Raw genomic sequence first — 15,988 nt, forward strand, 5'->3', positions numbered from 1 at the left:
TTTTAACTGGAGGAATGATAAAAAAAACTAACTAAAATAAATTTTTTTAAAAAATGAAAAATATATTAAAATATTTGTTTTCTTCGAGCCTCGAACTGAAGACCTGCAAAACTAAGTGCCACACTCTGCCGATCCAGCTACCAAGTCTCGTAACCCGAGCGCTTCTGAAAGGTCTAAGATTCTCATTACGGCTGTCCAGTAAATTTTTATATACGGTGTCAATCTGGTCTAAAGGCACAATGCTAACAATACGGATGAATTCTGCGCATGTGCGTGAAATTGACTGTTAAAATTTCGAATAAATATAGAAATTTTTTGAAATTATATTCTATTTGTGACGTATATGACTTGGAATAATTCATTTTAACTGTAGGGATAATGAAGAAAACTGACTAAAATAATTAAAAATAATGAAAAATATATAAAAACATTTGTCGGCTTCGAGACTCGAACTAATGACCTGCAAAACTAAGTGCCACACTCTGCCGATTCAGCCACAAAGTCTCGAAACCCGAGCGCTTCTGAAAGGTCTAAGATTCTCATTACGGCTGTCCAGTATATTTTTATATACGGTGTCAATCTGGTCTAAAGGCACAATACTAAGAATACGGATGAATTCTGCGCATGTGCGTGAAATTGAAAATTAAAATTTCTAATAAATATAGAAATTTTTTGAAATAAAATTCTATTTGTGACGTTTTTGACTTGGAATAATTCATTTTAACTGTAGGGATAATGAAGAAAACTGACTAAAATAATTTAAAAAAATGAAAAATATATAAAAACACTTGTCGGCTTGGAGACTCGAACTGAAGACCTGCAAAACTAAGTGCCACATTCTGCCGAATCAGCCACCAAGTCTCGTAACCCGAGCGCTTCTGAAAGGTCTAAGATTCTCATTACGGCTGTCCAGTAAATTTTTATATACGGTGTCAATCTGGTCTAAAGGCACAATGCTAAGAATACGGATGAATTCTGCGCATGTGCGCGTACTTGACAATTAAAATTTCTTATAAATGAAGAACTTTTTTGAAATTAAATTCTATTTTTGATGTATATGACTTGGAATAATTAATTTTAACAGGAAGAATGATAAAAAAAACTAACTAAAATAAATTTTTTTAAAAAATGAAAAATATATTAAAACATTTGTTGGCTTCGAGAATCGAACTGAAGACCTGCAAAACTAAGTGAAACACTCTGCCGATCCAGCTACCAAGTCTCGTACGCTGAGAGCTTCTGAAAGGTTTAAGATTGTAATTACGGCTGTCCAGTAAAATTTTATATATGGTGTCAATCTGGTCTAAAAGCACGATGCTAAGAATACGGATGAATTCTGCGCATGTGCGTGAAGTTGACTGTTAAAATTTCGAATAAATATAGAAATTTTTTGAAATTAAATTCTATTTGTGACATATATGACTTGGAATAATTCATTTTAACTGTAGGGATAATGAAGAAAACTGACTAAAATAATTAAAAAAAATGAAAAATATAAAAAAACATTTGTCGGCTTCGAGCCTCGAACAGAAGACCTGCAAAACTAAGTGCCACACTCTGCCGATTCAGCCACCAAGTCTCGTAGACCGAGCGCTTCTGAAAGATCTAAGATTCTCATTACGGCTGTCCAGTAAATTTTTATATACGGTGTCAATCTGGTCTAAAGGCACAATGCTAAGAATACGGATGAATTCTGCGCATGTGCGCGTACTTGACAATTAAAATTTCTAATAAATATAGAACTTTTTTGAAATTAAATTCTTTTTTTGACGTATATGACTTGGAATAATTCATTTTTATTGTAGGGATAATGGAGAAAACTGACTAAAATAATTTAAAAAAAAATGAAAAATATATAAAAATATTTGTCGGCTTCGAGCCTCGAACTGAAGACCTGCAAAACTAAGTGCCACACTCTGCCGATTCAGCCACCAAGTCTCATAACCCGAGAAATTCTGAAAGGTCTAAGATTCTCATTACTGCTGTCCAGTATATTTTTATATACGGTGTCACTCTGGTCTAAAGGCACAATGCTAAGAATACGGATGAATTCTGCGCATGTGCGTGAAATCGACTATTAATATTTCGAATAAATATAGAAATTTTTTGAAATTAAATTCTTTTTTTGACGTATATGACTTGGAATAATTCATTTTTATTGTAGGGATAATGGGGAAAACTGACTAAAATAATTTTTAAAAAAATGAAAAATATATAAAAACATTTGTCGGCTTCGAGCCTCGAACTGAAGACCTGCAAAACTAAGTGCCACACTCTGCCGATTCAGCCACCGAGTCTCATAACCCGAGAACTTCTGAAAGGTCTAAGATTCTCATTACGGCTGTCCAGTATATTTTTATATACGGTGTCAATCTGGTCTAAAGGCACAATGCTAAGAATACGGATGAATTCTGCGCATGTGCGTGAAATCGACTATTAATATTTCGAATAAATATAGAAATTTTTTGAAATTAAATTCTATTTTTGACGTATATGACTTGGAATAATTAATTTAACTGTAGGGATAATGAAGAAAACTGACTAAAATAATTAAAAAAAATGAAAAATATAAAAAAACATTTGTCGGCTTCGAGCCTCGAACTGAAGACCTGCAAAACTAAGTGCCACACTCTGCCGATTCAGCCACCAAGTCTCGTAGACCGAGCGCTTCTGAAAGATCTAAGATTATCATTACGGCTGTCCAGTAAATTTTTATATACGGTGTCAATCTGGTCTAAAGGCACAATGCTAATAATACGGATGAATTCTGCGCATGTGCGTGTACTTGACAATTAAAATTTCGAATAAATATAGAAATTTTGTGAAATAAAATTCTATTTGTGACGTATATGACTTGGAATAATTCATTTTAACTGTAGGGATAATAAAGAAAACTGACTAAAATAATTAAAAAAAAATGAAAAATATATAAAAACACTCGTCGGCTTCGAGCCTCGAACTGAAGACCTTCAAAACTAAGTGCCACACTCTGCCGATTCAGCCACCAAGTCTCGTACCCCTAGCGCTTCTGAAAGGTTTAAGATTCTCATTACGGCTGTCCAGTAAATTTTTATATACGGTGTCAATCTGGTCTAAAGGCACAATGCTAAGAATACGGATGAATTCTGCGCATGTGCGCGTAATTGACAAATAAAATTTCTAATAAATATTGAACTTTTTTGAAATTAAATTCTATTTTTGACGTATATGACTTGGAATAATTCATTTTAACTGTAGGGATGATGGAGAAAACTGACTAAAAAAATATAAAAACATTTGTCGGCTTCGAGCCTCGAACTGAAGACCTGCAAAAGTAAGTGCCACACTCTGCCGATTCAGCCACCAAGTCTCATAACCCGAGAACTTCTGAAAGGTCTAAGATTCTCATTACGGCTGTCCAGTATATTTTTATATACGGTGTCAATCTGGTCTACAGGCACAATACTAAGAATAGGGATGAATTCTGCGCATGTGCGTGAAATTGACAATTAAAATTTCGAATAAATAAAGAAATTTTTTCAAATAAAATTCTATTTCTGACGTATATGACTTGGAATAATTCATTTTAACTGTAGGGATAATGAAGAAAACTGACTAAAATAATTAAAAAAAATGAAAAATATATAAAAACATTTGTCGGCTTCGAGCCTCGACCTGAAGACCTGCAAAACTATGTGCCACACTATGCCGATTCAGCCACCAAGTCTCGTACCCCGAGCGCTTCTGAAAGGTTTAAGATTCTCATTACGGCTGTCCAGTAAATTTTTATATACGGTGTCAATCTGGTCTAAAGGCACAATGCTAAGAATACGGATGAATTCTGCGCATGTGCGCGTACTTGACAATTAAAATTTCTAATAAATATAGAACTTTTTTGAAATTAAATTCTATTTTTGACATATATGACTTGGAATAATTCATTTTAACTGTAGGGATAATGGAGAAAACTGACTAAAAAAATTTTTTTAAATGAAAAATATATAAAAACATTTGTCGGCTTCGAGCCTCGGACTGAAGACCTGCAAAACTAAGTGCCACACTCTGCCGATTCAGCCACCAAGTCCCATAACCCGAGAACTTCTGAAAGGTCTAAGATTCTCATTACGGCTGTCCAGAATATTTTTATATACGGTGTCAATCTGGTCTGAATGCACAATACTAAGAATACGGATGAATTCTGCGCATGTGCGTTAACTTGACAATTAAAATTTCGAATAAATATAGAAATTTTTTGAAATAAAATTTAATTGTGACGTATATGACTTGGAATAATTCATTTTAACTGTAGGGATAATGAAGAAAACTAACTAAAATAATTTTTTTAAAAATGAAAAATATATAAAAACACTTGTCGGCTTCGAGCCTCGAACTGAAGACCTGCAAAACTAAGTGCCACTCTCTGCCGATTCAGCCACCAAGTCTCGTACCCCGAGCGCTTCTGAAAGGTTTAAGATTCTCATTACGGCTGTCCAGTAAATTTTTATATACGGTGTCAATCTGGTCTAAAGGCACAATGCTAAGAATAGGGATGAATTCTGCGCATGTGCGTGTACTTAACAATTAAAATTTCGAATAAATATAGAAATTTTTTGAAATTAAATTCTATTTTTGACGTATATGACTTGGAATAATTCATTTTAACATTAGGGATGATGAAGAAAACTGAGTAAAATAATGTAAAAAAAAATGAAAAATATATAAAAACATTTGTCGGCTTCGAGACTCGAACTGAAGACCTGCAAAAGTAAGTGCCACACTCTGCCGATCCAGCTACCAAGTCTCGTAACCTGTGCGATTCTGAAAGGTTTAAGATTCTAATTACGGCTGTCTAGTAAAATTTTATATATGGTGTCAATCTGGTCTAAAAGCACAATGCTAAGAATACGGATGAATTCTGCGCATGTGCGTGAAGTTGATTGTTAAAATTTCGAATAAATATAGAAATTTTTTGAAATTAAATTCTATTTGTGACATATATGACTTGGAATAATTCATTTTAACTGTAGGGATAATGAAGAAAACTGACTAAAATAATTAAAAAAAATGAAAAATATAAAAAAACATTTGTCGGCTTCGAGACTCGAACTGAAGACCTGCAAAAGTAAGTGCCACACTCTGCCGATCCAGCTACCAAGTCTCGTAACCTGTGCGATTCTGAAAGGTTTAAGATTCTAATTACGGCTGTCTAGTAAAATTTTATATATGGTGTCAATCTGGTCTAAAAGCACAATGCTAAGAATACGGAAGAATTCTGCGCATGTGCGTGAAGTTGATTGTTAAAATTTCGAATAAATATAGAAATTTTTTGAAATTAAATTCTATTTGTGACATATATGACTTGGAATAATTCATTTTAACTGTAGGGATAATGAAGAAAACTGACTAAAATAATTAAAAAAAATGAAAAATATAAAAAAACATTTGTCGGCTTCGAGACTCGAACTGAAGACCTGCAAAACTAAGTGCCACACTCTGCAGATTCAGCCACCAAGTCTCGTAGACCGAGCGCTTCTGAAAGGTCTAAGATTCTCATTACGGCTGTCCAGTAAATTTTTATATACGCTGTCAATCTGGTCTAAAGGCACAATGCTAAGAATTCGGATGAATTCTGCGCATGTGCGTGAAATCGACTATTAATATTTCGAATAAATATAGAAATTTTTTGAAATTAAATTCTATTTTTGACGTATATGACTTGGAATAATTCATTTTAACTGTAGGGATGATGAAGAAAACTGAGTAAAATAATTTTTAAAAAAAATGAAAAATATATAAAAACATTTGTCGGCTTCGAGACTCGAACTGAAGACCTGCAAAACTAAGTACCACACTCTGCCGATTCAGCCACCAAGTCTCGTAACCCGAGCGCTTCTGAAAGGTCTAAGATTCTCATTACGGCTGTTCAGTAAATTTTTATATACGGTCTCAATCTGGTCTAAAGGCACAATGCTACGAATACGGATGAATTCTGCGCATGTGCGTGTACTTGACAATTAAAATTTCGAATAAATAGAGAAATTTTTTGAAATAAAATTCTATTTGTGACGTATATGACTTGGAATAATTCATTTTAACTGTAGGGATAATGAAGAAAACTGACAAAAATAATTTAAAAAAATGAAAAATATATAAAAACACTTGTCGGCTTCGAGCCTCGAACTGAAGACCTGCAAAACTAAGTGCCACACTCTGCCGATTCAGCCACCAAGTCTCGTACCCCGAGCGCTTCTGAAAGGTTTAAGATTCTCATTACGGCTGTCCAGTAAATTTTTATATACAGTGTCAATCTGGTCTAAAGGCGCAATGCTAAGAATACGGATGAATTCTGCGCATGTGCGCGTACTTGACAATTAAAATTTCTAATAAATATATAGAACTTTTTTGAAATTAAATTCTATTTTTGACGTATATGACTTGGAATAATTCATTTTAACTGTAGGGATGATGGAGAAAACTGACTAAAAAAATATAAAAACATTTGTCGGCTTCGAGCCTCGAACTGAAGACCTGCAAAAGTAAGTGCCACACTCTGCCGATTCAGCCACCAAGTCTCATAAGCCGAGAACTTCTGAAAGGTCTAAAATTCTCATTACGGCTGTCCAGTATATTTTTATATACGGTGTCAATCTGGTCTAATGGCACAATACTAAGAATACGGATGAATTCTGCGCATGTGCGTGAAATTGACAATTAAAATTTCGAATAAATAAAGAAATTTTTTGAAATAAAATTCTGTTTGTGACGTATCTGACTTGGAATAATTCATTTTAACTGCAGGGATAATGAAGAAAACTGACAAAAATAATTAAAAAAAATGAAATATATATAAAAACATTTGTCGGCTTCGAGCCTCGACCTGAAGACCTGCAAAACTAAGTGCCACACTCTGCCGATTCAGCCACCAAGTCTCGTACCCCGAGCGCTTCTGAAAGGTTTAAGATTCTCATTACGGCTGTCCAGTATATTTTTATATACGGTGTCAATCTGGTCTAAATGCACAATACTAAGAATACGGATGAATTCTGCGCATGTGCGTGAACTTGACAATTAAAATTTCGAATAAATATAGAAATTTTTTGAAATAAAATTCTATTTGTGACGTATATGACTTGGAATAATTCATTTTAACTGTAGGGATAATGAAGAAAACTGACTAAAATAATTTTAAAAAAATGAAAAATATATAAAAACACTTGTCGGCTTCGAGCCTCGAACTGATGACCTGCAAAACTAAGTGCCACACTCTGCCGATTCAGCCACCAAGTCTCGCACCCCGAGCGCTTCTGAAAGGTTTACGATTCTCATTACGGCTGTCCAGTAAATTTTTGAATACGGTGTCAATCTTGTCTAAAGGCACAATGCTAAGAATACGGATGAATTCTGCGCATGTGCGTGTACTTGACAATTAAAATTTCGAATAAATATAGAAATTTTTTGAAATAAAATTCTATTTGTGACGTATATGACTTGGAATAATTCATTTTAACTGTAGGGATAATGAAGAAAACTGACTAAAATAATTAAAAAAAAATAAATATATATAAAAACACTTGTCGGCTTCGAGCCTCGAACTGAAGACCTGCAAAACTAAGTGCCACACTCTGCCGATTCAGCCACCAAGTCTCGTACCCCGAGCGCTTCTGAAAGGTTTAAGATTCTCATTACGGCTGTCCAGTAAATTTTTAAATACGGTGTCAATCTGGTCGAAAGGCACAATACTAAGAATACGGATGAATTCTGCGCATGTGCGTGTACTTGACAATTAAAATTTCGAATAAATAAAGAAATTTTTTGAAATAAAATTCTATTTGTGACGTATATGACTTGGAATAATTCATTTTAACTGTAGGGATGATGGAGAAAACTGACTAAAAAAATATAAAAACATTTGTCGGCTTCGAGCCTCGAACTGAAGACCTGCAAAAGTAAGTGCCACACTCTGCCGATTCAGCCACCAAGTCTCATAAGCCGAGAACTTCTGAAAGGTCTAAAATTCTCATTACGGCTGTCCAGTATATTTTTATATACGGTGTCAATCTGGTCTAATGGCACAATACTAAGAATACGGATGAATTCTGCGCATGTGCGTGAAATTGACAATTAAAATTTCGAATAAATAAAGAAATTTTTTGAAATAAAATTCTATTTGTGACGTATATGACTTGGAATAATTCATTTTAACTGTAGGGATAATGAAGAAAACTGACAAAAATAATTAAAAAAAATGAAATATATATAAAACCATTTGTCGGCTTCGAGCCTCGACCTGAAGACCTGCAAAACTAAGTGCCACACTCTGCCGATTCAGCCACCAAGACTCGTACCCCGAGCGCTTCTGAAAGGTTTAAGATTCTCATTACGGCTGTCCAGTAAATTTTTATATACGGTGTCAATCTGGTCTAAAGGCACAATGCTAAGAATATGGATGAATTCTGCGCATGTGCGCGTACTTGTCAATTAAAATTTCTAATAAATATAGAACTTTTTTGAAATTAAATCTATTTTTGACGTATATGACTTGGAATAATTCATTTTAACTGGATGAATGATAAAAAAAACTAACTAAAATAATATTTTTTTAAAAAATCAAAAATATATTAAAACATTTGTTGGCTTGGAGCCTCGAACTGAAGACCTGCAAAACTAAGTGCCACACTCTGCCGATCCAGCTACCAAGTCTCGTAACCTGAGTGCTTCTGAAAGGTTTAAGATTGTAATTACGGCTGTCCAGTAAAATTTTATATATGGTGTCAATCTGTTCTAAAAGCACAATGCTAAGTATACGGATGAATTCTGCGCATGTGCGTGAAGTTAACTGTTACAATTTCGAATAAATATAGAAATTTTTTGAAATTAAATTCTATTTGTGACGTATATGACTTGGAATAATTCATTTTAACTTTAGGGATGGTGGAGAAAACTGACTAAAAAAAATATAAAAACATTTGTTGGCTTCGAGCCTCGAACTGAAAACCTGCCAAACTAAGTGCCACACTCTGCCGATTCAGCCACCAAGTCTCATAACCCGAGAACTTCTGAAAGGTCTAAGATTCTCATTACGGCTGTCCAGTAAATTTTTATATACTGTGTCAATCTGGTTTAAAGACACAATGCTAAGAATACGGATGAATTCTGCGCATTTGCGTGAAATCGACTATTAATATTTCGAATAAATACAGAAATTTTTTGAAATTAAATTCTACTTTTGACGTATATGACTTGGAATAATTCATTTTAACTGTAGGGATGATGAATAAAACTGAGTAAAATAATTTTTAAAAAAATGAAAAATATATAAACACATTTGTCGGCTTCGAGACTCGAACTGAAGACCTGCAAAACTAAGTGCCACACTCTGCCGATTCAGCCACCAAGTCTCATAAGCCGAGAACTTCTGAAAGGTCTAAAATTCTCATTACGGCTGTCCAGTATATTTTTATATACGGTGTCAATCTGGTCTAATGGCACAATACTAAGAATACGGATGAATTCTGCGCATGTGCGTAAAATTGACAATTAAAATTTCGAATAAATAAAGAAATTTTTTGAAATAAAATTCTATTTGTGACGTATATGACTTGGAATAATTCATTTTAACTGTAGGGATAATGAAGAAAACTGACAAAAATAATTAAAAAAAATGAAATATATATAAAAACATTTGTCGGCTTCGAGCCTCGACCTGAAGACCTGCAAAACTTAGTGCCATACTCTGCCGATTCAGCCACCAAGTTTCATAACCCGAGAACTTCTGAAAGGTTTAAGATTCTCATTACGGCTGTCCAGTATATTTTTATATACGGTGTCAATCTGGTCTAAATGCACAATACTAAGAATACGGATGAATTCTGCGCATGTGCGTGAACTTGACAATTAAAATTTAATAAATATAGAAATTTTTTGAAATAAAATTCTATTTGTGACGTATATGACTTGGAATAATTCATTTTAACTGTAGGGATAATGAAGAAAACTGACTAAAATAATTTTAAAAAAATGAAAAATATATAAAAACACTTGTCGGCTTCGAGCCTCGAACTGATGACCTGCAAAACTAAGTGCCACACTCTGCCGATTCAGCCACCAAGTCTCGCACCCCGAGCGCTTCTGAAAGGTTTAAGATTCTCATTACGGCTGTCCAGTAAATTTTTGAATACGGTGTCAATCTGGTCTAAAGGCACAATGCTAAGAATACGGATGAATTCTGCGCATGTGCGTGTACTTGACAATTAAAATTTCGAATAAATATAGAAATTTTTTGAAATAAAATTCTATTTTTGACGTATATGACTTGGAATAATTCATTTTAACTGTAGGGATGATGAAGAAAACTGAGTAAAATAAATTTAAAAAAAATGAAAAATATATAAAAACATTTGTCGGTTTCGAGACTCGAACTGAAGAGCTGCAAAACTAAGTACCACACTCTGCCGATTCAGCCACCAAGTCTCGTAACCCGAGCGCTTCTGAAAGGTCTAAGATTCTCATTACGGCTGTTCAGTAAATTTTTATATACGGTCTCAATCTGGTCTAAAGGCACAATGCTAAGAATACGGATGAATTCTGCGCATGTGCGCGTACTTGACAATTAAAATTTCTAATAAATATAGAACTTTTTTGAAATTAAATTCTTTTTTTGACGTATATGACTTGGAATAATTCATTTTAACTGTAGGGATGATGGAGAAAACTGACTAAAAAAATATAAAAACATTTGTCGGCTTCGAGCCTCGAACTGAAGACCTGCAAAAGTAAGTGCCACACTCTGCCGATTCAGCCACCAAGTCTCATAAGCCGAGAACTTCTGAAAGGTCTAAAATTCTCATTACGGCTGTCCAGTATATTTTTATATACGGTGTCAATCTGGTCTAATGGCACAATACTAAGAATACGGATGAATTCTGCGCATGTGCGTGAAATTGACAATTAAAATTTCGAATAAATAAAGAAATTTTTTGAAATAAAATTCTATTTGTGACGTATATGACTTGGAATAATTCATTTTAACTGTAGGGATAATGAAGAAAACTGACAAAAATAATTAAAAAAAATGAAATATATATAAAACCATTTGTCGGCTTCGAGCCTCGACCTGAAGACCTGCAAAACTAAGTGCCACACTCTGCCGATTCAGCCACCAAGTCTCGTACCCCGAGCGCTTCTGAAAGGTCTAATATTCTCATTACGGCTGTCCAGTAAATTTTTATATACGGTGTCAATCTGGTCTAAAGGCACAATGCTAAGAATATGGATGAATTCTGCGCATGTGCGCGTACTTGTCAATTAAAATTTCTAATAAATATAGAACTTTTTTGAAATTAAATCTATTTTTGACGTATATGACTTGGAATAATTCATTTTAACTGGATGAATGATAAAAAAAACTAACTAAAATAATATTTTTTTAAAAAAGCAAAAATATATTAAAACATTTGTTGGCTTGGAGCCTCGAACTGAAGACCTGCAAAACTAAGTGCCACACTCTGTCGATCCAGCTACCAAGTCTCGTAACCTGAGCGCTTCTGAACGGTTTAAGATTCTAATTACGGCTGTCCAGTAAAATTTTATATATGGTGTCAATCTGGTCTAAAAGCATAATGCTAAGAATACGGATGAATTCTGCGCATGTGCGTGAAGTTGACTGTTAAAATTTCGAATAAATATAGAAATTTTTTGAAATTAAATTCTATTTGTGACGTATATGACTTGGAATAATTCATTTTAACTGTAGGGATAATGAAGAAAACTGACTAAAATAAATTTTTTTTTAAATGAAAAATATATAAAAACATTTGTCGGCTTGAAGCCTCGAACTGAATACCTGCAAAACTAAGTGCCACATTCTGCCGATTCAGCCACCAAGTCTCGTAACCCGAGCGCTTCTGAAAGGTCTAAGATTCTCATTACGGCTGTCCAGTAAATTTTTATATACGGTGTCAATCTTGTCTAAAGGCACAATGCTAAGAATACGGATGAATTCTACGCATGTGCGCGTAATTGACAATTTAAATTTCTAATAAATATAGAACTTTTTTGAAATTAAATTCTAATTTAGACGTATATGACTTGGAATATTTCATTTTAACTGGAGGAATGATAAAAAAAACTAAATAAAATAAATTTTTTTTAAAACTGAAAAATATATTAAAACATTTGTTGGCTTCGAGCCTCGAACTGAAGACCTGCAAAACTAAGTGCCACACTCAGCCGATTCAGCCACCAAGTCTCGTAACATGAGTGCTTCTGAAAGGTCTAAGATTCTCATTACGGCTGTCCAGTAAATTTTTATATACGGTGTCAATCTGGTCTAAAGGCACAATGCTAAGAATACGGATGAATTCTACGCATGTGCGCGTAATTGACAATTAAAATTTCTAATAAATATAGACCTTTTTTGAAATTAAATTCTAATTTAGACGTATATGACTTGGTATATTTCATTTTAACTGGAGGGATGATAAAAAAACTAACTAAAATAAATTTTTTTTAAAAATGAAAAATATATTAAAACATTTGTTGGCTTCGAGCCTCGAATTGAAGACCTGGAAAACTAAGTGCCACACTCTGCCGATTCAGCCACCAAGTCTCATAACCCGAGAACTTCTGAAAGGTCTAAGATTCTCATTACGGCTGTCCAGTATATTTTTATATACGGTGTCAATCTGGTCTAAAGGCACAATACTAAGAATACGGATGAATTCTGCGCATGTGCGTGAAATTGACAATTAAAATTTCGAATAAATATAGAAATTTTTTGAAATAAAATTCTATTTATGACGTATATGACTTGGAATAATTCATTTTAACTGTAGGGATGATGAAGAAAACTGAGTAAAATAATTTTTAAAAAAATGAAAAATATATAAACACATTTGTCGGCTTCGAGATTCGAAATGAAGACCTGCAAAAAAAGTGCCACACTCTGCCGATTCAGCCACCAAGTCTCGTAACCCGAGCGCTTCTGAAAGGTCTAAGATTCTCATTCCGGCTGTCCAGTAAATTTTTATATACGGTGTCAATCTAGTCTAAAGGCACAATGCTAAGAATACGGATGAATTCTGCGCATGTGCGTGTATTTGACAATTAAAATTTCTAATAAATATACAACTTTTTTGAAATTAAATTCTATTTTTGACGTATATAACTTGGAATAATTCATTTTAACTGGAGGAATGATGAAAAAAACTAACTAAAATAAATTTTTTAAAAAAATGAAAAATATATTAAAACTTTTGTCGGCTTCGAGACTCGAACTGAAGACCTGCAAAACTAAGTGCCACACTCTGCCGATTCAGCCACCAAGTCTCGTAACCCGAGCGCTTCTGAAAGGTCTAAGATTCTCATTACGGTTGTCCAGTAAATTTTTATATACGGTGTCATTCTGGTCTAAAGGCACAATGCTAAGAATACGGATGAATTATGGGCATGTGAGTGAAATCAACTATTAATTTTTTGAATAAATATAGAAATTTTTTGAAATTAAATTCTATTTTTGACGTATATGACTTGGAATAATTCATTTTAACGGTAGGGATGATGAAGAAAACTAAATAAAATATTTTTTTTTAAATGAAAAATATATAAAAACATTTGTCGGCTTGGGGTCTCGAACTGAATACCTGCAAAACTAAGTGCCACACTCTGCCGATCCAGCTACCAAGTCTCGTAACCTGAGCGCTTCTGAAGGGTATAAGATTCTAATTATGGCTGTCCAGTATATTTTTATATACGGTGTCAATCTGGTCTAAAGGCACATATTAAGAATACGAATGAATTCTGCGCATGTGCGTGTACTTGACAATTAAAATTTCTAATAAATATAGAACTTTTTTGAAATTAAATTCTATTTTTTACGTATATGACTTGGAATAATTCATTTTAACTGGAGGAATGATAAAAATAACTAACTAAAATAATTTTTTTTTAAAAAATGAAAAATATATAAAAACACTTGTCGGCTTGGAGCCTCGAACTGAAGACCTGCAATACTATGTGCCACACTCTGTCGATCCAACTACCAAGTCTCGTAACCTGAGCGCTTCTGAAAGGTCTAAGATTCTCATTACGGCTGTCCAGTAAATTTTTATATACGGTGTCAATCTGGTCAAAAGGCACAATGCTTAGAATACGGATGAATTCTGCGCATGTGCGTGTACTTGACAAATAAAATTTCGAATAAATATAGAAATTTTTTGAAATTAAATTCTAATTTAGACATATATGACTTGGTATATTTCATTTTAACTGGAGGAATGATAAAAAAAACTAACTAAAATAAATTTTTTTTAAAAATGAAAAATATATTAAAACATTTGTTGGCTTCGAGCCTCGAACTGAAGACCTGCAAAACTAAGTGCTACATTCTGCCGATTCAGCCACCAAGTCTCATAACCCGAGAACTTCTGAAAGGTCTAAGATTCTCATTACGGCTGTCCAGTATATTTTTATATACGGTGTCAATCTGGTCTAAAGGCACAATACTAAGAATACGGATGAATTCTGCGCATGTGCGTGAAATTGACAATTAAAATTTCGAATAAATATAGAAATTTTTTGAAATTAAATTCTATTTGTGACGTATATGACTTGGAATAATTCATTTTAACTGTAGGGATAATGAAGAAAACTGACTAAAATAAATTTTTTTTAAAATGAAAAATATATTAAAACATTTGTTGGCTTCGAGCCTCGAACTGAAGACCGGCAAAACTAAGTGCCACACTCTGCCGATTCAGCCACCAAGTCTCACAACCCGAGAACTTCTGAAAGGTCTAAGATTCTCATTACGGCTGTCCAGTATATTTTTATATACGGTGTCAATCTGGTCTAAATGCACAATGATAAGAATACGGATGAATTCTGCGCATGTGCGTGAAGTTGACTGTTAAAATTTCGAATAAATATAGAAATTTTTTGAAATTAAATTCTATTTTTGACGTATATGACTTGGAATAATTCATTTTAACTGGAGGAATGATAAAAAAAACTAACTAAAATAATTTTTTTTTAAAAAATGAAAAATATATAAAAACATTTGTCGGCTTGGAGCCTCGAACTGAAGACCTGCAAAACTAAGTGCCACACTCTGTCGATCCAGCTACCAAGTCTCGTAACCTGAGCGTTTCTGAACGGTTTAAGATTCTAATTACGGCTGTCCAGTAAAATTTTATATATGGTGTCAATCTGGTCTAAAAGCACAATGCTAAGAATACGGATGAATTCTGTGCATGTGCGTGAAGTTGACTGTTAAAATTTCGAATAAATATAGAAATTTTTAGAAATTAAATTCTATTTTTGACGTATATGACTTGGAATAATTCATTTTAACTGTAGGGATGATGAAGAAAACTGAGTAAAATAATTTTAAAAAAAATGAAAAATTTATAAACACATTTGTCGGCTTCGAGACTCGAACTGTAGACCTGCAAAACTAAATGCCACACTCTTCCGATTCAACCACCAAGTCTCGTAACCCGTGCGCTTCTGAAAGGTCTAAGATTCTCATTACGGCTGTCCAGTAAATTTTTATATACGGTGTCAATCTGGTCTAAAGGCACAATGCTAAGAATACGGATGAATTCTACGCATGTGCGCGTAATTGACAATTAAAATTTCGAATAAATATAGAACTTTTTTGAAATTAAATTCTATTTTTGACGTATATGACTTGGAATAATTCATTTTAACTGTAGGGATGATGAAGAAAACTGAGTAAAATAATTTTTAAAAAAATGAAAAATATATAAACACATTTGTCGGCTTCGAGACTCGAACTGTAGACCTGCAAAATTAAGTGTCACACTCTGCCGATTCAGCCACCAAGTCTCGTAACCCGAGTGCTTCTGAAAGGTCTAAGATTCTCATTACGGCTGTCCAGTAAATTTTTATATACGGTGTCAATCTGGTCTAAAGGCACAATGCTAAGAATACGGATGAATTCTGCGTACGTGCGCGTACTTGACAATTAAAATTTCGAATAAATATAGAA

The sequence above is a fragment of the Argiope bruennichi genome, chromosome 8, assembly GCF_947563725.1.
Source record: "Argiope bruennichi chromosome 8, qqArgBrue1.1, whole genome shotgun sequence".
NCBI classification, from domain to species: Eukaryota; Metazoa; Arthropoda; class Arachnida; order Araneae; family Araneidae; genus Argiope; species Argiope bruennichi.